We start from the raw sequence: 27172 nt of genomic DNA, 5'->3' as shown, positions 1-27172 counted from the left end.
AGAGAAGAACCAGGGCATAGTAACAACATCCCAAAGGCAAAAGCAAAACCCAACATCCAGCATTATAAACCAGATGCTGCAGCTCACTTCTGACATCTGGAACCCCTCATCTTCTAGGCTCCAAAATGGTTGGGCAATCACATTTCTCTCACTTAGCCATCTGCAACACACAAAGCTCATCTAGTAGGCTCAGGCTGGATGAATTCCATACCTGAAGCTGTGTTTGGTGTCCATGCCTCTGACCTGCCACCTCCAATATGATTGAGTATCCACTGAACTTGGGCTGCACCTTCACCAGTAGCCTTTCCTGGACTCTTTATAGAAACTCTGACTGTGCAACATGGTGCCAAACTTCAAAATCATTACCATGTGGGAGACTGTTCCACATTTCTAAGTTTGTCTGCCAGCTTGAGATGTGAACTTGGTTTCCTCTGGATCACAGCCTCTGTGTGTTAGTCTGCAGGAAACAATCCCCGGAAGATTTCACTTCAAAGTTGCTGGTCAGTTTAATCACAGCTAACTCTTCAGTCCAAACTGACCAACACTTAATGGCCCAGTAAGGCAAAGGTTTAATTTTGATTTTACTAGTTTATTTTCTTTTGTAATTTATTCTCATAGAAATGTTTAAAAATTTAATCTATCTGCCTCATTGGTTCTAGAACACTACTGACAACATGTGTCAAATATTCTCACTCTCAGAAATGTTTCCTTCTATACAAACTTTTCAGTGTGGCTTGGGGCTTCTAGGTCTTTTGCTTTCCACACTAACAACAGTGATTGCAAATTAGTAAGGTTGCCATGCATCGTATCACTCTCTAATAGCCTTACTGTATTCCCACTGAGCAGAAAGCCATGATCCAATTATTTATTGTGCTCGCATGACTTCTTTCCTTACCCCCTGAACAGAGCCCTAGAGGCAAGCAATGAAGGATGCTCTGTGTTTTCTTCTTCCCAAGGACTCAGCCTAGGGCCAGGTATAGTTGTATTGTGTCATCGTAGTTGTAGCCTTATTGTTTTTGTTTCAAAATTATAAAAATTTGCATTACACTTTTATTAATGAGTATGAATTGTACTCATGACTGTAGTTCAGAGTGGTATCAATTCACTGATCAAACTCTGTTTTCCTTGTAGATTTCTTCATCTCTAGCAGTCTCTGTCCAAAGCCACATAAACCATCTTGTAGGGTTCATCTCTAAGAGGATATCTGTGTCTTGCTCATTTCCTTTAACATAATAATGTCTTCCAGCTCCATCCTTCTTTTGTAGAATTAGCTTTTTCAAAACCTACTTTTGATAGGACACTTTAATACTTTAACCTCCATTCTAGCCCACCACCCACCAGAAGTAGTGGAAATAAAAAGGCTAATAGGGCAAAAGAGGATGTGGGCCTGCTTAGAAATAGTTCTTTGGAGCAAATCCAGTCTGCACTGTCTGAATATCAGCAGTTAAGTTCACATGAATCAGAAGAGGTAGCTTAATCCACTAGCAAGCACCATTCATGAATCAGCAATGGCAGTCAGATCCAGAAGAAACAACTAGGCTCTGCCAATCAGCTCTAGTCTTTAGAAGCAGCAAGAAGCCACTGGAAGTTCTTTCATACATTTCTCTCTATGAAGTCATGACAAATGATGACCATCAAAAATGGCAAGGGTAACCAATACCATACAGTGTCATTTGTGTAAAGCAGTGTCAGCAAAGCCCAATGGTGACCAGCAAAGAATGGTAAAGCATACCGATACCACAGAGCATCTTCTACTGTTGGGTTATATTTACACAAACACTGCATCTTCTCTCAAGTGTCTGCTCTAGTAAAATATCACATGCCCTTTTCCCAGCCACTTCCAGAAAAATACCACAAGTCTGTTCTCAGTCAAATATCCTCTCATAAGACAGTTTCCAGGAAATATCACATGACACAACTGAGTCTCCAAAGAAACCAGAAATTTCCACTTCAGGATTTCATTTTCATTTCAGGCTGAATAAAACTATATTGTGCACATGTACCATATTTTGTTTATGCCTTCATCTGTTGGTGAATATCTAGTCTTAATTTTGTTTGCTTAGTTTTGTCTATCATTCACATGTAAGAAACCACCTTGTACCCAGACTACTGTTAATTTGATAGAAGCTCATCTTCTCTGTTCTTGCTAGTTTAAATGTCTGGTTTTAGGTATACTGAAAAAAAAAAAAGCTTAAGTGGAGGGCTAGGCATGGAGGTCAGTTAGCAGGGTCTTGTTTTGCATGTATAAATTGGGGGAGGTAGAACACTCCTACGGTTCTGTCCTCTCAAAGGTCATAAAAGAATAAGTAAGAGTTCAAGGTAATCATTGTCTATACAGTGGCCAGTCTGTAGAACATGACACCATGTCTATAAACAAATAAGCAAGCAAGCAAACAAACATCACCACTTCTGATCACTATAACTATCTGTAATGGCTATTCCTGGTTGTCAACTTGACTATATTTGGAATGAACTGCAATCCAGAATTGGAAGGCTCACCAGTGACCCTTATCTGGAAGCTGGGAGATAGAAGTTTCTGATCTGGATCTTGGTATGGAGATCTTGAGGCATAGTGGCTATGGATTCCAGAAGATTAAATCTCCGAGTTCAAGGTCATCTGGGATTAAAGGTGTGGTGGAACACACCTTTAATCTGGGCTACACCTTCTGCTGGAGACAATATAAGGACATTGGAAGAAGGGAGTCTTGCTCTTGCTCCTTCACCTGCTTGCTGTGTGAGACTGAGTAACTGCTAGATCCTTGGACTTCCATTCATAGCTACTACTGAACCATTGTTGGGAATTGGGCTGCAGACTTTAAGTCATCAATAAATTCCTTTACTATATAGAGACTATCCATAACTTCTGTGACTCTAGAGAACCCTGGCTAATACACTATCTGTATAGTAACCTTCTGCTATAAGCTCAGAAAACATACAATTCAAGCACAAGAAAAGTAGCAGTGTCTTTCTGCTTATAATGGTCTTGTTAGTCTTTCTTGCCTCACTTTTATTTATTTCATTAAAACAACACTACCTATGAAGAAAATGTTCTACTATTATTCTGTATAACTCAAAAGAAAATCAACCCTTCACCAGCTTTCATAAGATTTACAGGTTAAAAATCAAATTGTTCCAAAATTATCATACAATGACTATAAGTTCAGAAAGCTATCGAAAATCTCGCATAAGACTCAACATGATTTAGTATCTAGGAAGTCATTACTGAAGAATTAGTCCTTAAACTGCAACCTAAAATATACCATATCATAGAGGGTAGAGAGTGATGCAGGAATGATATATTAGGAGTGAAGGGCTGGCTGGGGATGAGGAAATGTTTATGTGATTCCTAATTGCTGCAGGACATTAGACTTCAAGGTCAGAAATAATAGAAGAAAACACGTCACACAGTTTTCAAAACCAGTAACTCACTTATCAATTGTGTGTTGCTTCTACAACTAATAACTATAAGCAAAGTACCTTAAAGCAACACATTGATTACCTTAATGTTTCTGTAGGCAACAAAGCAATTGGTCAGGCTTAGCTGAATATTTACTTCTTCTGTCCTCCTCAGCTCACTCTTCTCTTTGAAACAGATTCTGTGTTTCATTCTGTGCATCTCATTTGTTGGCTCAATAGGAAAAGAATTTACTTAAAAATTCACTTGTGCTGTTGATAGAATTCCTTGCAGTTGTAGGTCAGAGACACAAAGCTGCTTAGAGCAGCAACTTCAAGACCTCCAGTTTCCAGAAATCTGTATTCTATCCTTTGCTACTTGACTCCAAATGACCAAGGAAAGTCTTTGAAGCATCTGCCAGCAAGATATTTGATTTACCTTGACTCTGTGCTATAGTTTACAAGCCAGATGTAGACCCAGCAGACAAAAAGGGTACATTATATAAAACTATGGGGACCAGGAATGGAACTGATTCAAGAGGGTCAGCACAGAGTCCATTCATCACAATTTATACTTCAGCCTGCATTGTTTGACCCTTGTATCAACCTGCAGAAATCTCTGAAGAATTTTATGGAATGATGATGATCAGATTTTCAACTTCTGAAGATGAAAAGGGAGGATTGCAGGAGAAGACCACAGGATAGGTAGAACTTTCAATAGAGCTGGGAGCCCATAAAGAAATGGACAAGTTATGGAAACTTCACAATATTGACAGGAGTTAGGATGGATACACAAAGACAGTGTGGCTAAACAGAGGCTAAATACAATGCCAGTACTTCTGGATATAAAGGGAGTGTAGTGCTGTTTACTGAAGAGGAGATTTGTGGGTGGGAAGGAGAACTTGGAAAAAAATTCAAATTTCACTTAGTACAGGGAGAATGTGCTATGTTCTGGGGATAGTGCCCAAAGCAGAGAGTTAGGAGAGCTCTGGGCTGAGACAAGGCATTCTTATACAGGTAGAAATGAATGTCACAACAAGAGACAAAGTAGTCTGGAGAAGAGTCTGAGAGAAGAGACAAGGGAAGCCCAGTCATGTTTCCCAGAGAAACTTGGGTTGTGGCGGGGACGTGTTTACACGCCACTCCCTAGTGCATTGCTAGACAAGATGTCAGAAGTCCCAATTACATCTTTTCATTTGCCTTTCAAATAATTTTAGCAATAAAAGTAAATACATTCTTTTATTATTATCTTTAATGCCCTCATGGCTTCTACAGTGTCTCAAAAGAAAAGACAGCCCCCAAAAGACAGATGAAGATTCTTGAAGGAAAAGTGAATAGATGATTACATTTTTAAAAATTAGATATTTTCTTTATTTACATTTCAAATGTTATCCTCTTTCCTCGTTTCCCCTCAGAAAACCCCCTATCTCCTCCCACCTCCCCATGCTCACCAACCCACCCACTCCTGCTTCCTGGTCCTGGCATTCCCCTATACTGGGGCATAGAACCTTCACAGGACCATGGGCCTTTCCTTCTATTGATAACCAACTAGGCCATCCTCTGCTACATATGCAGCTAGAGCCATGAGTCCCAACATGTGTTTTCTTTGGTTGGTGGTTTAGTCCCAGGGAACTATGGGGGTACTGGTTAGTTCATATTGTTGTTCCTCCTATGGGGCTACAAACTCCTTCAGCTCCTTGGGTACTTTCTCTAGCTCCTCCATTGGGGACCCTGTGTTTATTCCACTGGATGGCTATGAGCATCCAATTTTGTATTTGCCAGCCACTGGCAGAGCCTCTCAGGAGACAGCTATATCAGGTTCCTATCAGCAAGCTCTTATTGGCCTCCATAATAGTATCTGGGTTTGGTGGTTGTATATGGGATGGATCCTCAGGTGGGGCAGTCTCTGGATGGTCATTCCTTCAGTCTCTGCTCTACACTTTTTCTCTGTGACTCCTTCCGTGGGTATTTTGTTCCCCATTCTAAGAAGCAATGGAGTATCCACACTTTGGTCTTCATTCTTCTTGAGTTTCTTGTGTTTTGTGAATTGTATCTTGGGCATTATGAGCTTCTGAGCTAATATCCACTTATCAGTGAGTACATACCATGTGTGTTCTTCCGTGATTGGGTTACCTCACTCAGCTGTCCACTCTCTCCCTACCTATTCAATATAGTACTTGAAGTCCCAGCCAAAGCAATTAAACAACAGAAGGAATAAGAGGGATATAAAATGGAAAGGGAAAAGTCAAAATATCACTATTTGCTGATGATAATGTAGTATATATAAATGACCCCAAAAATTCTGCCAGAGAACTACTAAACCTGACAAACAATTTAAGTAAAGTAGCTGGATTTAAAATTAACTCAAACAAATTAGTGGCCTTTGTCTACACAAAGCATAAACAAACTGAGAAAGACATTAGGGAAATAACACCCTTCACAATAGTCACAAATAATACAAAATACCTTGGTGTGACTCTAACTAAGCAAGTGAAAGATCTGTATGATAAGAACTTCAAGTCTCTGAAGAAAGAATTAGAAGAAGATCTCAGAAGATGGAAAGATCCCCCATGCTTGTGGATTGGCAGGATTAATATAGTAAAAATGGCTATCTTGGCAAAAGCAGTCTACAGATTCAATGCAATCCCCACTCAATTCTTCACAGAATTAGAAAGGGCAATTTGCAAATTTATCTGGAATAACAAAAAATGTAGGATAGCAAAAACTATTCTCAAAAATAAAAGAACTTCTGGGAGAATCACCACCCCTGACCTCAAGCTGTACTACAGAGCAATTATGATAAAAACTGCATGGTACTGGTATAGTGACAGACAGGTAGATCAATTTTCAGCCTTTTGTCTAAGATCAATTATAGTATCTGTTTTTATCAGACAGGCAGGTAGAGCAATGGGATAGAATTGAAGACCCAGAAATGAACCCACACACCTATGGTCACTTGATCTTTCACAAAGGAGCTAAAAGATTCCAGTGGAAAAAAGACAGCATTTTCAATAAATGGTATTGTTTCAACTGGAGGTCAGAATATAGAAAAATGCAAATCAATACATTCTTATCTCCTTGTACAAAGCTCAAGTCCAAGTGGATCAAGGACCTCCACATAAAACGAGAAACACTGAAACTTATAGAGGAAAAACAGGGGAAGAGCCTCAAACACATGGGCACAGGGGAAAAATTACTGAACAGAACAGCAATGGCTTGTGCTGTAAGATCAAGAGTTGAGAAATGGGACCTCATAAAATTACAAAGCTTCTGTAAGGGAAAGGACACTGTCAATAAGACAAAAAGGCAACTAACAGATTGCAAAAAGATCTTTACCAATCCTAAATCTGAGAGAGGGCTAATATGCAATATATACAAAGAACTCAAGAAGCTGGACTCCAGAGAACCAAATAACCCTATTAAAAATGGGGTATGGGGGGACCTTTGGGATAGCATTGAAAATGTAAATGAGGAAAATACCTAATAAAAAAATGGGGTACAGAGTTAAACAAAGAATTCTCAACTGAGGAATACCGAATGGCTGAGATGCACCTAAAAAAAATGTTCAACATTCTTAATCATTGGGGAAATGCAAATAAAAGCAATCCTGAGATTCTACCTCATACCATTCAGAATGGCTAAGATCAAAAATTCAGGTGACAGCAGATGCTGGCGAGGATGTAGAGAAAGAGGAACACTCCTCCATTGCTGATGGGATTGCAAGCTGGTACAACCACTCTGGAAATCAGTTTGGTGGTTCCTCAGAAAACTGGACATAGTTCTATGGAAAGATCCAGCAATAACACTCCTGGGCATATATACCCAGGAGATGCTCCAACATGTAATAAAGACATGTTCTACTATGCTCATAGCAGCCTTATTTATAATAGCCAGAAGCTGGAAAGAACCCATATGTCCCTCAACAGAGGAATGGACACAGAAAATGTGGTACATTTACCCAATGGAGTACTACACAGCTATTAAGAACAACGAATATATGAAAGTCTCAGGCAAATGGATGGACCTGGAAGATGACTACATTTTTATCAAGACAAATAGGTACCACATTTGTGTGAAGGGAATTTATGCATTTTGAACTTGATTTGAAAAAGCATTGCACGGAGAAGCATAATTACATGGAGAAGCATACTGCTAATTTTAGAGTTGGTCATGGATGGTGCCTTTAAGGTCACAGCAGGGGAGATGAAAAATGTCTCTCTGTGCAGCGATGACAAAATCGTCACAACTCAGGTTCTACAATTTTACATACATAGGTGCTCTAGCACATTTAATAGTAAAAGCCAAAACCACGTTATCAATGAGGAATATGCTGAATTTCATAACTTAATTATATGGAGAGTGTGGCAGCTACAATATATCCTAAAATCTTTAAAGAGGGGGTAGGGGTACAGATCTGAAATCAGTTTGATTCATCAGACAATAACCAGGTAAAGTGAAGAATTTGGAAAATCTATAAAGAGAAAGTAGAAACATTAATTTTAAATTTAATGTGCAGAGATGAACGGCACCTTTTATTCTATAGGTACATTTCAACTTATCATTTTTTATTAGAGTAGAGATGGCAGATACATGATTGGAGAAATGGCTTCGTTAATGTCAATAAAGACAGCAAAATCAAAGGATTAATGTGAAAGAGTTAAAAGGTTAAAACAGTTTTGTCTCTTTTCAGCATACCTGGTATAGTGACTGATAGTTACAGCAGTAATGGGAAACTGAACGGTTTTTGCATATTAATAGAAAATATATAATTTCTATATAGCACTTATTATCATGAAGTACCATTGCATGCTGCATAAAATATGCACAGACACTAAAAATGGATTTGATGTAAATCCTTATCAAAATTATGAATTTTGTAAGAACTAAGGCAGTGGTTCACAACCTTCATGATGCTGCAACCTTTTAATACAATTCCTCATATTGTAGTGGCTACCAATCACAAAATTATTTTATTACTACTTCATAACTGGGATTTTGCTACTGGTATGAATTGTAATGTAAATATCTGTGTTTTCCAGTGGTCTTTGGTGCCCCTGTAAAATGGTTACTCGATCCCCCAAATGGTCATGACACACATGTTGCTCACTACTGGACTAAGGTATTAAATCATCTCCAGTCTTAGGAATTTGTTCAAGTGTTGATGCTAATCCTAAAATACCGTTTACTATTCAGAGATAAGGTGGTTGAGCCATGGCTGCATGTTGAAAGGTCTTATAATTTGGAGCTTGTCATCAATTTGCTTATTAAAAACAAAATGTGCGCCAGAAGTTCAGGATGCAACTAGGTAAAAGGTGTAGCTCCACTTTAGTGGAGTTAGCTGTTGATGTAAAGGAACTAAACATCTGCCTTTGTGGTGAAAACTAAATCAATACTGGATCCAAATTATAATTGAGTAACGGAGAAAACGGAATTTGTAGAAAACTCAAGAATGGAGACAATTTTATTTCAGCACAATGAGTAACCACATTCAACTAAACAACTTGTGATATGTTGCAAATCATATGATCTTTCAACATCTAGCCATGACTTAGCTATCTTATTTCTGAAATGTAAATGATAACATATAATTAGCATCACCACAGAGGGAAACATGTAGTCTTACTTTTGAGGCAAGAATCCAAAAACTGACTCCCAAGATTTCTGAGAAAATAATATTTTGGTAAATGTGTGGCACCACTTTCAGGCAAAAGTGTTGCCTGCCAGTTTTCAAATGAAGTTGTACACAGCTTCAACCTGGCATTCAGTGCAAGGGAATGTTAGCTTGTGCCTCGTTTTTCGACTTCTATAGATCTAACCTGCCCAAAGACAAATATCCCCTACTCCACAATCACCTTATTTATATCTTCTTGTTACCTTTCAGCAGCAACTACATCCATGCCTGACTGTGTTCAAGAAGCTCACAGAGAAAAAAATCTCGTACTGTGATCTATGATGGCACCTGAGGATGCAGCTGCATCACTGTTCTGACTCATATCTGTTCATCTGATAATTCTTTTATTTCAATTTTATTTTAAAATACTTAAAAACATAGAAAATTTCCTTTTCTTTCTTAGGGATTTCAAACTTGGTGTCTGCTCTACAATTTTCTCAGTTTTCCTAAACCAGTATCAACATCATTAAGGAATGAAGGATTTCTTTGCTCATCTGTGGTAGATGATGGCAAAAAACCATAAATAGTTTATTCCCCATGAGGTTTTGTTAGACATTTATGTGTTTAATGTAAGACCCAAGACAATTCTTCATCCTATGTATTTCAGAGAACCCAAAGTTTGGTTACATTTGACCTAGAGCATGAGGCAGGATTGAAAATTGTTTTATTGAACTTGAATATTAGGCACAACATTGAGAAAAACGGCGATAGAGTGAGTTCATTTATCTTAGCGTAAAGATTCCCAGAAGACTAAATTTCTAGAATCTTCTCAGATCACTTAGGCACCTCAGATTCATTTGTTGGTTTAGACATGGCCTCCCTAATGTAACCTTGATTTATCTCCTGATCATTCCCTTCTCTGACGTAAGATTATAACGTGATTAGACAGCACCATTTATAAAAGCCTCATCTAGACACTTTTTAGTGGCAGTAAAGTACAAATCAATGGAAACATTTTACTTGTGAGTTTGATTAGATCTGGGATCGATGAGGAGACCTGCCTCTCAGTGGGTCTTTGAGAGTATTTTCCAGAAGAAAACTGTAGAATGGGGCAGCCATCAGGCTCTTAACTGCTCTGCTGGTCAGAGAACCATTACTGGACCAAGCGTTCTATATTGTGTAAACAATCTGACAAGTCCTCTTAGTAACATATATTCCTTCTGTTTGTTCTCCTAGAGAACCCTGACTAATACAGCCAATCTTAGTCTATTTCTTTCCAAAGTGCTAAATTAAATAAGCAAAGAGCCATTGGCCTGAGGCTATCTCTGTGCCTTGAGTTGCTGGGTAATGCAACCTAATTTAGTACATAAACAAACCTCAGACTAATTTAGGATTTTTTTTTTAATAGCAGCTAGACATCAGCCATGTACAGAGAACTTTCAGACAGTAAATGCCTGGCTGCAACTGTTCAAACTGTGTCTGAACTTTTCATTCTTCTTGCTATTGTGGGTCTTCCACAGTTTCCAATGGTGCTCCCAAGCCTCTTCTACCGTAAAGTGCTCCAGTTAATGGATTGCTATTTGCCCAAATGAATTCTGTTAAATTTATTGAAAGCTTTTTTTTAAGTACCTTTATAAAACACCAGAAAAGCATGCTAAGAAGCCAAAATGACAGTTAGCAGAGGAAACCATAAACCATAAAATGCAAACTGGGATCCATCTAGTCCTCAAATTATGAGCTCTGTAAGTGTGATGACTCCTTATAACTAAAGCTCAGCACAGAGCTGGGGACCCAACAATCAATGTGCATAAAATAAGAATGTAATGAATGAGTGAACAACTCAAAGGCTGTTATACCGGTCAATTTTATCACCACTAAGGGAAAAGAAAGAAACAGTAAGAGCCTAATGGAGGAAGGGTTTGTTTTGTCTTTCAAATATTTAAGTTCATAGTTCTTGGCTATGATTACTATCCCTCATTAGAGAGAACACCATGGTGTTTAGAACATGTGGACATGCCTCATTGTATACAGGCAGGAAACAAAGAGGAAGGGACCAGGGTCTAAGTAAGTCCTTCAAAGACACATCCGAGTGATATAATTCCTTCATCACTTCCCTATACAGTAACACTAGGCAGAGACCAAGAACTCATATATGAGTCTATGGGAAACATTCCCAAGGCCAACCATAACAATTACTGTAAGTTGGGCATTAAATCCACCCATAATTTTTTATTATTGTTTATAATATTACTTTGGAACCAGAACAAAAACTATGACAATCACAATGATGGTTGGCTAGCCAACCTGTCAGTGTTTTCCATGATCACATTACCCAGTCTCTTTCTCATGCCTTCATTTTCTTTATAAAAATATTTGTATATTCATTGTTACTTTCAAAGTTATTTATAATAAGCAAAATATGAGTGTTTATCACTGTTTGTTTTAGAAAAATAACTGTTCTTAAACCTTGCCTGCACCATTAACTCTTTGACCTTGAATTCACAGAAGGAGAATCTCATGGTAAATTAGCTTGCTTCTTATTTGAAGAAGGCAAATAAAATTGTGCAGACTGCTGTATAAGCCTGCTGTGCACAGAGGGTATTAGCTTTTAGAAAATGTATTTTCCCCCAGTGGAGCCAGGCATGTCTGCCTCATTTCAAATCACTAGAATTAACTGAATAGTCACTACCATAATGAAGTACATTAAATATATAGTTTTTTATTAAGTTCCCCTGTCAATAACCTGTCTATGTTTTCAATTTGAAATGGCTACTACTTTTGCTGATTTCCCATGTAAGTCAAGTTGAGGCTGGAGAGATGCATTAATGCTTATTAATGAGTACTGTGCTTCCAGAATCCATAATTCAGTTCCAACACATACTTGGGCTCAAAACTACCTGAGGCTCCATCTCTAGTGGTTTTGTTGCCTTCTGCTGGCCTCTGCAGGTGCCTGTACCCACACAGACACAGACACAGACACAGACACATATACTCTTAGTTTAGTGGATGAGTGATTACAAGGCAGTTTGCCTCAGGAGTAAATTGCTACCAACTAACTTTAGCTGGCTCTGATGCGGTAGAACATATGCAGGAAGTGATGAAGCTCATTGGCCTTTTGTTTATTTAACACATGGTAGTGAGATGTTCTGAGCTTCAGTAATCTGTTCAATGTTCTACTTACCACAGAAAGCAGGAAATATAAGATTTGTTTATTATTTTTAGGGATCTTATTGTCTTAAGAAACATACACAGACAGACAGACACACAGACACACAGACACACACACACACACACAGAGAGAGAGAGAGAGAGAGAGAGAGAGAGAGAGAGAGAGAGCATTTGAAAAGTAACTTGTGTTTTAAAAGCTTATGCTAGTTCTAGTTGAGTATGTGAAGGCAAATATTTGGTTTGCTTCAATGGGAATTTATGAGAAAAAATGAAATTTGAATTGGATGTTGAATAATGGGGAGACTTGGCAGAGAAGGAGACGTAATGTAATCCAAACAATTGGGAAATGAAAGTGAGTATGTCACAACTAATTTTCATAAGAACACTGGATTGAAGAGAAATATTCAATTGAGGAAGTATGAAGACATGTGGGAAGCTTTGTGAGGCTTACATACATAAAAATATTGGATCTAATACAGGAAGATTTTTCAGTTATCAATTGTAGAATTCATGTGATCAGCTCAGCATGCATAGTACATATTTATTGAAAAACTTAAACTAAATCAACAACAGTAAGAGGATTCTTAGAACAAGTCTTTGCGCCCATGAAAGCAGCAGTTCAGACATCATAATGCATGTTGAGATCTTGTGTTCTGACTGCTAACAACATTTCAGAGAAGGAGAGCCCTCTGGAGGAGTCCGATCTCTTGCCATGCGTTCTGTGTCAAGGGACTTAGCTTCAGAAATCTTCTAGCTTCTTTCCACTCCAAGGACTTAGAACAGCTGACTTAATCTGTTCATACTGTCATAAAACCCACATTAGAACAAATCTGTTTCCTCATGGTTCTCAACACTGGTAATCTGAGTATCAGGCACTAGTATATGAAATGTCTGGTTTGGGCTACTTTTCTGCTTCAAAGATGGACACAACTTGTTACACCCTAGCTGGCAGGAGTGATAAGAAAGGGACTGGGGTATTTCCTTCAGTTTCCCTTGTACATTCACTAATCTGATCACGGCAGAACTTTCATGACTTATTTCTCAAAAAGGACCCACTCTTAGTATCATATTGCAGTTCTGTCTCCCATTTACAGACTTTGTATAAACATTTAAATCATTGCACTTGTGAGGGAAGAAGTAAGCCATATACAGAGTAAGATTGAAGTCCTTTGTGAGTTGTGTCTGTTAGAATCAACTTGTTTCATTCTCTACTCCATTATGCTGTGGTCTTAATTAACAAGTTCTGTGCTGCAGAGGTGAACTAAAGTTGAGCATGCAGCTTGAAGTTAAGTGGGTATCAGTCTTACTAAGGGTTTTATTGCTGTAAAGAGACACCATGACCACAGCAACTCTTACAAAAGAAAATATTTAACTGGGGCTGGCTTACAGTTTCAGAGGTTTAGTCCATTATCATCACAGTAAGAAACATGGCAGCATTCAGGCAGACGTGGTCCAGACATGGTGCAAGAGAAGGAGCTGAGAATTCTACATATGGATCTGAAGACAGCAGGGGGGAACTCTGTGACATAATGGGCACAGCACGTCCCTGCTTGGCCATGTAAGGGACAAAATAACATTATTTCTGCCTTAGGAACAGAGCCAACAGGGTATGGGCCTTCACGAGTGTTGGTGGTTGTTGTGGGTATAAGGCTTGTTTGTATAATAATGTACATATTTTCACATTCCTTTTTTGAGATAGCATGAGTCCAGGAGGCAAGAGTGTGGCTAATGTCTCAGCAAAATGGCAAACACTAAGGCCTTCAGCACATCTCTCAGGGCTGTGGGAGAGAACTTTGAAAACTTGGGTTCAAAAATATATAATTTCTCAACTATGCAAACTATAAGGATGCAATATGAGTTGTATAAGGAACTTCACAGATCTAAAGTAACAGAGGCAGCTGCAGTATGAGCCAGCTTGTCAGAAAGATACTAAGGAAGGAGATGAAGAGATTTAAGGAATGATGATCTAAGGGTAAGATACCACCCAGATAAGTTTTTTTGTTTATACTTGCAAGGGCATGCAGATTTTTGAGTTCAAGGTCAACCCCAGACACAGGGAGTTTAGGTCCAGGTAAGGTAGAAATGGTAATTTCAGGGCAGGGTCCTACCCAGCTACCTTATTTTGTGTGTTTGTGTTAGCTTTCACTTTCTAAGATTGAAGGGGCTGAAAGGATCCTGATTGATGGGATAATCAAAAGAAAACCTGGGGTAATGACTGAATTGATATGTAAATAAAGACTGGGCTTTTGATCATCAAGAGATGAGCTATCCAGAGAGTTTCTAGAATAGGAAGAAAAAGCTGCAGAATACACACACACACACACACACACACACACACACACACACACACACACACACATGGGGGGGGGAGAGAGAGAGAGAGAGAGAGAGAGAGAGAGAGAGAGAGAGAGAGAGAGGGAGAGGAAGAAGGAGAGGGAGAGGGAGAGAGAGAGAGAGAGCAGTGTGGAGCAGTGTGGAGCAGTGTGGAGAGCTATCTCAAGCAGAACATAGGCTGTCAACTTGTCTCCTTAGCACCAAAGCCCACTTCCACAATGACACACTTCCTCCAACAAGGTCACACCTACTAGTGCCACTACCCATGGCCAAGCTTTCAAACACTTGAGTTTATGGGACCCATTCCTATTCAAACCACCACAGTATCCATCTGGTTCCCAAGAGCTAAAGAATGTACCAGTCTACTTGAACACACATCTGAAATACCTTTTCCAATCAGCTTTACTAAAATGAAGTTGCCTGTTGACTTCCATGATGATGCCTGTGGACTCTGGCCTCTCATGTGGCCTGAATATTTGTTTGCCCCTCCCACAGAAAAGCTAAATTACTTTATGAAGCAAAAAAGTAAACTATGCCCGAGGAATGCTTCATTCCCTTGTTGGTTCAGAGAGCTGAACTCTTGAGAATATTTTACCATAAGAGAAAATAATTCTCCTAGTTGGAAGAGGCAGGGCTCAAGTCAGAAGAGAGAGAGAGAGGTTCCCCACATCTGGGGCAGGGACTATGGCCACTTAATGGAGTTTCTCTGCAGACAGCTACCTCTTAGCACCCTGGTGAGTTAGCAAACTCTGGAGGAATGCATGGCCTTTCACCACCAGGTTCACAGACTCAGCAGATCACAGTACTTGTGGCTGTCAGCAAAGATCCTTAGTTCATAGGCTGAAGTGCAAGGATCACACATATCAGCTTTCTTGAACTGTCCTGGAACATTTTCTGTTTCCCTGAAACACTTTTTAGTTGAAATTTCTGTTGTTTTAAGAGAGTTTTAGTTTGATTGTTAAATTACGGGGTTGCCCATAAAACATTCAAGACCAGGAAGCACTTTACAGTTCTAGTAGTGTAGGGGTCGGCATGCCAGTAAAGAGCTGCTTCAACCAAACCCTGAGCAGATGCACACACCTTCAATTAGACCCAACCTTCCAAGGGGATGGAGTTGGATGTCAGGAATTTCCTTCTTGCTCTGACAACTCTTTCCATCCCAGCCTGGAGAATAAGTCATCTTTCAATTTCTTTTAAAATGTAATGCACAGCTCTTCAGTCACAAGCCACAAGTTCAATACAATTAGGAAGTGCCTACAGTTTTGCATTTGTAAATCACTTTATCTTCTTAGAAGAGAATACCCTCTTCCATTTTTGTTCTTGGCCACTCCCCTTAGCCACACACTGGCCTTCTTGATGCCCCTCAATTCATGCTGAGTGCCACACAATCAGCAATCAGGTGCCTTTGCTGTTGTACCTCTGGGGACATATATCTTGCCCCTTCTTAGTCAGGAGTCACTTTCTCACTGAGCCCTAACAGCTTCTCCTTAGGCAAGATCATCCATGCTGTCCCTTAACTCCCTTTGCACTAGCTTGCAGCACACTATAATTTATAATATGAACATATGGGACCTTTACTGGTATATTAAATTCTTCAGTAATCTCTGTAAGCAAGCAGGAATGTATTTTTCAAACTATAATCCAAACTCCCTTCACAGGAGATATTACAGAACAATAAGTATATACTCTCAGTACTAGAAAATATTAGATTAATTAAATAAAATAATCAAAACTAAATATATGCTCAGTTAAAGAAAACATTATCAATAGTGTCGTGAAAACATGCTAACTGCATAGAATTCCAAGTAAGGCCACTAGAGAACTATTACTCTCATTCTTATAAAAACATTAAAATTTGCATCTTGACATTCATATTTTAGTTTTTAGCTTTGGTGATAATTCAAAAATATTCTTAGTGGTGCTTAGAATGATGTTCTCAGGCATGTAGTCACACGATCATTTTTGCATATTGTGCTAATCTCTTGGCTTGAAGGAAGTAATGTTGAGTATTGATATCTTATATTTTCACCTGATTTTGTAAATACCTGCTATTATAGGCAGGGTTTTACCACATATTAAATAAACACTAGACTGACTTGGAAGCTTCTACAACAATTGAAGTGCAGCTTCAGTTGAAGTGGATTCCCTGGGATAGACTCTGTCATAAAAAGAAGCTGAGGCTTGACATCATGTGCTGTGTTGGAGTCCCTAAGAAAGACCAGGAGGCCCCTGAAGGTGCAGCTTCTGTTGCAGTAGAGACCCCAGCAAATGCCAGGATGATGAACGACTACTAAGGACAGTGGAGTAGAGCCGACCTGAGCCTACAAACTAGGGTCATCTAAGACCCTAAGAGGGAACATCAATTTGAAAAGTGATACGGCTAGTGATAATGGCTTGAGTACCATAGCTCTATAAGTACATAAGCTGTATAAGCTCTATAAGGGAATTTTTTCTCACCAATGTTCTCTAACATGCCCGATGGCCTAACAGGAAAAAAAAAAAGAACTTTAGCTGTTCTTCAAGACCCCCTCATGCCTTCAAAACTGGTACCATGTATAATACTCTTACACAGTGCCTAATTTGGCTTCCAGCTTGTGACACAGCCTTGCTTGCTCCTAATCTCCTGCAGATCACAGCTTCTGTGGGCTAACCCAAAGAAAATATTGAGCATAATATTTCGTCTTAGTAATTCTGGTCTCCTCTTCTTAAAAAGAAAAAGACCTTTATTATAAAGAACAGCAAAATTAATCAGACCCAATCACAAAGTGTGTACACCTCGATGAACTTCTAGACAGTTAGAATACACTCAAATACTATCAGTTTTTAGGTCCTATTAAGTTGTTGAACCATAGGGCAAACTGTCTAGTCTCAATCTCTCTCTCTCTCTCTCTCTCTCTCTCTCTCTCTCTCTCTCTCTCTCTCTCTCTCCTTTAATAAGATATCTCCTTTTATTGCACACAAATAGTATCCATAGAAAAGTAACATTAGATATCTCTCCCTACGAAATTAAGGAAAGTAACTTTTTGTTTGAGTTATATAGGTACATGCCTCTGGTTAATTTTAACTTCTGTTAAGAAAGGGCCTTTGAATACGTCCAATTAAATGTTGTTTAAAATAGCACCCAATTGCATCCCCTTAAAAGCACTGGCATTAAGCGCTTTACTCAGCATCGGGATAAAACTGTCATCTTCATCTGCCTTTCTCTATCATTAATTATAATGAAGCTATTAGATTAACAATGAAGTTGCTAAATAAGGTGCACTGATTTTTACATCAAGAATTAAATGTTAAGGAAAATTATATCTTCCTTCACAAAAATTATGGAAGAATAAATATAGGATAATAATGTCTGACAATACCGTTCAAAGAACACAAAGAGAATGGTGTTAAAATAAGAGAAGGACACTGAGGACATCTACACAGAGAGAGATGTAGTGTGCATCACAATATCAAAGTTGAATGCAAAATAACATGGAACATGGAGAATTCTCAATACAAATACAAAATGAGACTTCAAGTTGTCCTTTCACTTAGGATTTCAATTCTAAATGAAGCTCATAATTTACTGTAGAAATCTAAAAAGAGAGAGGGGTAAAGACAAAGAGAAAGAAACAGGAGGCACAGGGAGGGGGAAGAGCAAGCTAAAATGGGAAATGGACTCTCACTTGGAGCCCTTGAGCTCTTTGAGCAAAGAATCTCAAACTTGTATGTAATACTATCTGGACACCAGTTTGTCTGTCAGTGGAGGACATCAGAGGGTATGGAGACAAGCACCTGAAAGGTGAGGTAAACACCTTGTTTTGTTTGTGACAGGATTTCCAAGATAAATGGAAGCACAAATGGTTGGTAGAGCATGCAAAGAGCTACAGCTGTGTTCCAGGCAGGCTTTGATTACAAAGAAAAGTTCACAGAAGAACCCATTTCGTGACTACTCCTCTGAATAGCAGCGAGAATACATTCAAAGCCTTGTGAGTAATTTGTCCTTTCTTTCCCAGTGTATTCATTTCCTCGAGATACTTGAGGTCTTAATTTCTAAAAATAATTTTTGGAAACACCAAACTAAATGATCTGAAAATTAATTTCAATGTCTTTGTTTTACGTCTTCGATATTGGACAATTATTTATTTGACTATTACTTGAATTATCCTGTGTCCCATGTGCACAGGACACCTCAATGAATAATGTTTGTGTCTCATGCTTTTATACTAGTTCAATGCAGATGCACATAAAGTCAGTATGATGTATGTGTAAATTAAACACTGTGTTACATAAAGGTGCACAAGTTATGAATAGGAGAAAGGCAAGAAAAGTCAGAGGATATGAGAGTAGAATGGGGTGGACAGTTGCTTCTTATATTGGAGAGGAGAGAGGACAGTCATGGTAGACTACTCAGGATGTGGGGGACGAATCTAAGTGCATTGGAAGAAATGAGGGAAGCAAATACCTTGAAGATCACCCCAGTGCAGGAAAGGCTAGCAAGGCCCCACACGTATATTATCGGGTAACAGATGCTATAGCACTGATGGACTGGAGGGAGACACTGATGATATGATTATATTTTGAAAGATATGAGTGTGACTTGACAAAGATGGCCCAGTTAAGATCACTTGCTGTTCCGCAGAGGACCTGGCTTGCTCCCCATTACTGACATAGTGATTCCAAGCAACTGTAAGTCTAATGCTAGAAGATATGATGCCCTCTTCTGGTCTCTGTGGGCACTAAGCACATAGGTGGCACTCATACCTGCATGCAGATGAAAGTTCATCTGCATACAATAAAATAAGTAAATCTTTCAAAAGGTAGCAAGCAAGCAAACAAATCAAAAGGGGGACTTGCAGGGTTTGAAGCAGAGGGATGATGCAATCTGTATGTCATCATAGAGATGGCTGCAGACTGACAGTGACAGTTTCACAGTGGCTGAAGGAGGCAAATACTATAATGTATCCAGGAGCCTTAATTCTCCTTTGAGGCTTGAAGAGGTTCAAGCTAGCTTATTTTAAGAAATAGCCAGGAATTTATCAGAAATCTCAGGGGCAGAATCTTCTGTCCCTTTATGTGAATAAATGTTGCTGCAAGAAAACAAAATGTTTCCCCTTATCTTTTCATAAAGTCCTAGCCACAAAAAGGGGGCGGGGTGGTCTGTCTGCTGATCAGCCACATCTCAGACTGAGGGATCCCAGACATACACATTATTTAGACACACCCTGAGAAATCTATGAGAAATGTATTCTGCCGTGGGTTCCAGCATTCACAGCACCCAGTTATGCTTCTTGCATTATTTAATTTGTCCTTACTGGAATATTAGGTAATCAGAGTTCACATCCTTATGAATTGTTGCCCCCAAACGCCAAACTCGTTTGTAATAAAAAACACATTTCGAGCCATGAAAGAGTCCAGCTGGTTGTACTTGCAAGACATTTTTATCTTCTCAAGAATATTTGAACTTTCTAAGTCTCACATATGAGAGAAGAATGTTTACTGAATTAAAAGTTAATAAAACACGAAGGTGGGCCTATGTGGTAGTCTCTGTCCTCTGCTGTTAGGCTGTGACCAAGGATAAACTGCTCCATAGAGGATTGATCAGATGTAGTGCTGGACAGAAAATGCTTCTGCTTCTTTGATAACAGATGAATAAAGAAATTCAAAACAAAACTCAAGGAAGAAAACAGTCCTCCATAAGCAGTTTAAGATAGAAAGCAAGCCAAGTTCAAGCACATCCAATCCCTGTAGCCATGCCCACATTCCCATAATTCATATGCCTGGTGTACCTGTTTGTAGATGCTGGTACCAACTGATATAAGAACCTCATGGTTTACCATTTATACTCTTTGCTTAACCAATCAATAAATGCATACCAATAAAGAACTAAATATATTCAACATAGAGAATGTTTGGAATCACATTTTGAAAGGTCTTGATCTTTTGCATAATCATGTAAGGTTAGGAAATGATGAGCAATTTATAGCTTTACAACCAATGCAATATCAGATTTTTCTCTCAGTCATTCCTTCTGAGTATTTACCTACATTCTCACTCTCCTCCTCTGCTCACGTTTGAACATTTCAGTGTGAAATAATGGAATTGAGAAGCCATTTTTAATGTTTACTGCCAGTTTGACATGGAACATATTAAAAATGCAAGGAAGTGGTATATCACAGCAAGGTTTTAGAAAGTTGGCTCTAATTTTCTCAGCGCATCATAGGATTATTGCTACTATTGAGTGAAAAAGTGCGTCACGTCTGTTCACACGTGTGTGCAGGTGTACATAGCCATGTGTGGAGGCTAGATCAGAATGGGCTGTGTCCTGTTACTTTAATATTTTCTTTGTTGCCTTGGCACAGGGTGTCTCATTGAACCCGGAACTATGTTAATTGTAAAGAAGCTCATGTGATCTTTCCATTTCACCACTCTGGGTTAACACATGTGAATGTCTACATCCAAGTTTTTACATAGCTGCTAGGAATTTAAACATAGGTCTTCATGCTTATAGCAAGTGCTTTTACCCACTGACCCATCTCCTTGGCCACTCAGAGAATTATAAACGCTCCCTGAAAATTCATTTCTTTTGTTTGTTTGTTTGTTTGTTTGTTTGTTTCTTTGGTGATGTATGCTTGCTAACATCAAACACTTACCTTTTTTATGTTACATATCAGCTCATTCAGGTAAGTTTCAGGGATAATATCCTCACTGCAGAGATCTTCCTGTCTCCTTGTTCATGAACTCACGTGAATCTATGACTGTAATCTCTCTGTAATCTATGACTTGGTATGTATTGGGCAGACTGCAAATAGGAAATGTCACATTCATAGCACTGTTAAAGCATGAGCACTAGGCTTGCTGTGGCTCCTGGCTTGGTATTTTGGTGGTACTTGTAACTGTGGGAATGGGTGTGTCTTTGACTCTTCTGCCTAGTCTTGGGACTCATTCCTGTTGAGTTGCCTTGTCCAGCCCCACTATGAGGACTCTTTTATTGCTTGATTATATTCTGTTTTATGTATTTGGTTGTTGCCTCTAGGAGACATGCTTTTTCCTGAAGGAAGACAGGTGGGGAGTGGATCAGGGGAACAGAGTAGGTAGGGAGAGCTAGGAGGAGTGGAGGGAATGGAAACTGTGGTCAGGATATGTGTAAGAGAAAGGAATCTATTTTCTTTAATACACACACACACACACACACACACACACACACACACACACACACATGAACAAGCTCCAATTATGTCCTTTTATATGATTGAATATTATATCAATCAAATAAATAAATGATTACATATTACATAATCATATAAAGGGATGTAATTAGAGTTATACAACACAGGGGATAAGGCTCTTTCCAGAAACCATAAATAAAAAGCCAGTGTCATATGTAGGATACCGTTCCTGGAGTTGTGGGATCCTATTCTGTAACACAGGCTATAGCATTGCTCTAACTTCCCACCAGAACTTGATGGTAAGGCCCTGTTTCTAAAGGCAACACATACTTTGATCACAAAGCATAAAGAAATCAAATTGTTACTTATCAAGAATTAATGTCCTCAACAGTTTTACCCATTTGTAAATCCTATGAGCTACAAAAATGACTAGAGAGGTGAGGTATGACCATGAGTGCATTAGGGGCACAAGAGTTATGGAGGTAATCAGCCACTTTTTCTGTAGATTTAAGGTCCAGTCCAAAGAAGGGCAGGTACTGTAAATCTGACCAAGAATTCACAGTTGTGAGGCTTATAATCTCCAGAGACAATTATGATCAACGTACACAGAATAGTGGTTGTGGAGTGCTCCTCTGCAAATTCGATATCTGTATCACATCCTTTCTCTTCTCTCAAGGGTTAGGAGCCTCTACACAAAGTAACACAAAGATTATAAGAGCCAGAGATTGGAGTGAGCCATTGGGAAGCATTGTCTTCTGAACATGGCAGCAGTCTGCATTCACTTCAGCTGGGGTTTCATGTGAAAGACTTGGGGTTTTGTTGTTGTTGTTGTGTGTGTGTGTGTTTTGTTGTTTCACTTGTTTTTCTTTTGTGGAAGATCATTTTTTTTAATTCATTCAACACATTTTTAAGTATCTTATATACAAGGTAACTGTCATAAACACTGGAGACACAGAGGTAAGCCAGTGCATGACAGACTTGTATGAGATCAATTCAGTCAGTGTTCTAGCATCAAGGGGATTGGCTCATGGACCACCATTCCTTGTTGAGGAACTATTAATTATTGACAGCTTCTGGACAAGGAATAGTCAGTTTTAAGAGTGTGGCCCTGGTGAGTCTACCATGCTGTAGTGTATAGCTCCACACCCGTGAGTGCATGTGCAGTGCAAATTTGATGTGGAAAGTTATTTTATAAAAGGAAAGAGGTTGAGAAGCATATTCAGATGCTGAGTTGGTCTTGGAGGGTTAAAGGGATATGTGAATCGTGCATGTACGAACTTCTTTAAATAATTAAAATAAAAATATTATATTGAAATTGTTAAAGTAAAGGGGAAAAGGTATAATATATCGTGCCTGGGCTTCTAAGAATGAAATCTAGGGCTATTTTCATTATATGCAATATAATGGAATAAGATGGGAAACCTTGCCTTTAGACTTGTCTGTGTTGGTTAAACGATGTCACCCTTTTCAAACAATTGTGACATCAGAGCCCATGATTTTATGCTTCTGTCTCTTTGGTCTCTGTCAAGTTTCTATCCTTTCTTAAGCCCAAGCAGAAGCTAGAAAACCCTGAGAAATGGATGCCCAGCCCAGAGTCAGGCTCCTAAGGCACAGTGAGAAGTGGAAAAGTGGAACTGGCCACACAGCTTCCAAATGAATTTCACTGTCCTCTTGGATACTGATATACATATTCATCTGAGTTAAACGAAAATGGCCGACAGGATGGCACTCAATGGGCCTTTTTTAACAACCTTGCACTAACATCATTTTCTTACAAAGGCCTCCTGACGCTTCACTGAGACCACAGCATGTGCAATCAGTGTCTGTCAGGTCCCATCAATCGATGTCATTAGCCTTCTGTTATGAATAGATTTTTCAAATGTATGTAACATTCTGGTCTCTTGCGTTAAGTTAATAGAGCTATTTAGGCATTGAGAGAGATTTAGAACATGAGTTTGAAGCAAATCAGTATGAATGAGGAATCTTGGAAGAGTGGCTATTGGCACTGTTCAAATTTTATATTATTCAGGAAATATAGTCCTGATGCCATTCAAATTTAAATTAATCTCTTTGGAAAAACAAAAAACATCAATTAGCCCTGATAGATGTGACAATGGGGTAGGCTCCTACTGTAGATAACTACCAAAATAGTTATCACAGACCTAACATGACTGATCTGTGTGCAAGAATGAGTCTATTGGTGGGGGGTGGGGGGTGGGGTGGGAGACTAACCTCAGCTTATAGCCCCATGTGTGCATTACTGAGGCAGCAGTCCATGTATGATGAGATAAGTATTTTCTTCTGTAAGGTGTTTAGTAGCTCAGGTGGAAGAGTGTTTGCCTAGCTTGGCAGACCCTAGGACTGATCCTCAGCACAGCATAAACCAGATGTGCTGATGCACATTTGTAATGAATACCAGCAGTTGTGGGGTGGAGGCTGAAGTCTTGCAAGTTTAAGGTTCTCCTCTGTTATATAGCAAGTTCAAGGCCAGTTCAGGCCACATGAGATACTGTCTCTTGATAAAATAAAATAAAATAAATAAAATAAAATAATCAACCGACCACAATAATAATGATAACAAAATAATAAAAGTCAAAGCAGCAGGTTGCAGTAGTGAGCTTTTGTAATCCCAGCACGGAAAGAGCAGAGACAGGTAGCTTCCCAGGCCTCATTGTTCTTACTGAATTAGTCTTCTTTACAGCAACCATCATTGTTCTCAAAATAAATATAAACAGAACTAAAGTTTTTAAAAAGCATCTTACATTTGAAATAAAATACTTGTGCTGTTCGTTTTTAAATGTATAGCCTGTTCCCTACAGCTTTTGTTAAATGATGGCTTCAGAACATTGTTCCCTTTTTCTTTTTTGAACAAAAGACGATTGTTTCGATTCAGAGCTAAAAATTTCTTCCTGAATTGAAGACACATAAATATAGAATTGACAGTATATTATTAGTGTCATCTTATCAAATACACCCTTCAGTCTGAACTTTCCATGGCAGATTTTGAGTGCATAATTTTATTGCTTAGGTTTCAAAAAAAAAAAAATACCAAATGAACTTTGGAAGGTCCATTTGAAAGAGGAGTAGAAAGGCAAGTTAGAAAGACAGATAGTGGATTACACCCTAGGAAAAACAATGTGAGGCCTTTTCAATACCCTTTTTACATTGTAATAAATACAATACATTCTAATTGTTAAAAATATTTAAAATGCAATGAAATATAGAGGAAAAGAACACCTTTAGTTTTGGAACAAGGCAAAACTACCCTTGCCATACTAATGCATTTCTATGTTAAAAAGTTATTTTTACCTCCTTTTTTCCCTATATGATATAAATGCTTATTTTAGCTTTAGTTTGTTGTAGAGTAGTGGAATAATGCTATACATATTTTGTAAGCTTGCTTTAAAAAAACAGCAAAAGTTCATTTCAACTCATAAGCTTCAGGTTTTCTCTTTTGTGTTCTAAAACCTGAATTATATTCATAAATACTTAGAATGAAGTAAGAGGTATCTCATTTCTGCATGTTAGCAAATGTGGCATTAAAAGAAACCTTCTCAGAAGTGAAGGGGAGAGGGAGGGAGGGAGGGAGGGAAGAACTCTTCGAGGGGGGACCAGGACAGGGACCACCATTTGGGCTGTAAATAAGTAAAATGATTAATTAATAAAAAAATAAAATAAAAAGGAAACAAGTCAAGATTTTAGCAGAAAAGGGTTATAAAGGAAGAAATTAATAATTACATTCAATTAACAAAACTTTAATCTTAGGGCTAAATAAAACATCTAAGGTAAAATTTGTTAGTCAAATCTGCATTGACTTAATGTGTCTTTTCCAGTGGTCATATTGTCCAAAGGCAACTTTCAGGAAACTTAGACTATCCAAGATACAATTTGCAAAACACATGAAACTCAAGAAGAAGAAGGAAGACCAAAGTGTGGATACTTTGCTCATTCTTAGAAAAGGGAACAAAATACCCGTGGAAGGAGTTACAGAGACAAAGTTCGGAGCTGACACAGAAGGAAAGACCATCCAGAGACTGCCCCACCTGGGGATCCATCCCATATACAACCACCAAACCCAGACACTATTGCATATGCCAGAAAGATTTTGCTGACAGGACCCTGACATAGCTCTCTCTTGTGAGGCTATGCCAATGCTTGGCAAATACAGAAGTGGATGCTCACAGTCATCTATTGGATGGAACACAGGGCCCCCAATGAAGGAGCTAGAGAGGGTACCCAAGGAGCTAAAGGGATCTGCAACCCTATAGGATAAACAACAATATGAACTAAACAGTACCCCTCAGAGCTCATGTCTCTAGTTGCATATGTAGCAGAGGATGGCCTAGTTGGCCATCAATGGGAGGAGAAGCCCTTGGTCTTGCGAAGTTCATATGCCCCAGTACAGGGGAATGCCAGGGCCAGGAAGCGAGAGTGGGTGGGTTGGGGAGCATGGTGTGGGGAGGGTAAAGGGGGCTTTGGGGATAGCATTTGAAATGTAAATAAAGAAAATATCTAATAAAAATTGCCTTTAAAAAAAAGAAAAATGGATCGATTCGCATTCTTCTACACGATAACAACCAGTTGTGCCAGCACCAATTGTTGAAAATGCTGTCTTTCTTCCACTGGATGGTTTTAGCTCCCTTGTCGAAGATCAAGTGACCATAGGTGTGTGGGTTCATTTCTGGGTCTTCAATTCTATTCCATTGGTCTACTTGTCTGTCTCTATACCAGTACCATGCAGTTTTTATCACAATTGCTCTGTAGTAAAGCTTTAGGTCTGGCATGGTGATTCCGCCAGAAGTTCTTTTATCCTTGAGAAGACTTTTTGCTATCCTAGGTTTTTTGTTATTCCAGACAAATTTGCAAATTGCTCCTTCCAATTCGTTGAAGAATTGAGTTGGGGATCCACCCCATAATCAGCATCCAAACGCTGACACCATTGCATACACTAGCAAGATTTTATTGAAAGGACCCAGATGTAGCTGTCTCTTGTGAGACTATGCCGGGGCCTAGCAAACACAGAAGTGGATGCTCACAGTCAGCTAATGGATGGATCATAGGGCTCCCAATGGAGGAGCTAGAGAAAGTAACCAAGGAGCTAAAGGGATCTGCAACCCTATAGGTGGAACAACATTATGAACTAACCAGTACCCCAGAGCTCTTGACTCTAGCTGCATATATATCAAAAGATGGCCTAGTCGGCCATCACTGGAAAGAGAGGCCCATTGGACTTGCAAACTTTATATGCCCCAGTACAGGGGAACACCAGGGCCAAAAAGGGGGAGTGGGTGGGCAGGGGAGTGGGGGTGGGTGGATATGGGGGACTTTTGGTATAGCATTCGAAATGTAAATGAGCTAAATACCTAATAAAAAATGGAAAAAAAAAGAAAAAAAAATGTACCCCAAAGTCTCCTGTACGCAAACACCTAGTCCCCAGTTGGTGGCGCTGTTTAAGTGATTGATGAAACCTTTCATAGGAGCTGTGGGAGGAAGTAGGTCACTAGCTGAGACTTGGCTT

General features: G+C 39.0%; 1 long non-coding RNA gene across 4 annotated transcripts in view; it reads left to right on the top strand.

Annotated features, from left to right (window-relative positions):
* The window catches only part of Gm29921, a 90430-nt gene that overhangs the window by 2174 nt on the left and 61084 nt on the right, over positions 1-27172 (top strand). For 3 of the 4 annotated variants that reach the window (XR_867373.2, XR_375744.3, XR_867374.2), the window contains exon 2: positions 18320-18474. This is a non-coding gene — a long non-coding RNA (predicted gene, 29921). Of the gene's footprint in view, positions 1-18121; positions 18212-18319; positions 18475-27172 lie in introns of those variants that run through there. The other variant, XR_375745.2, reaches the window with a different exon arrangement.

The sequence above is a fragment of the Mus musculus genome, chromosome 3 (genome assembly GCF_000001635.26).
Source record: "Mus musculus strain C57BL/6J chromosome 3, GRCm38.p6 C57BL/6J".
NCBI lineage: Eukaryota > Metazoa > Chordata > Mammalia > Rodentia > Muridae > Mus > Mus musculus.
Note: the sequence above shows the minus strand (reverse complement) of the source record. Positions and strands in the feature narration are given on the sequence as shown.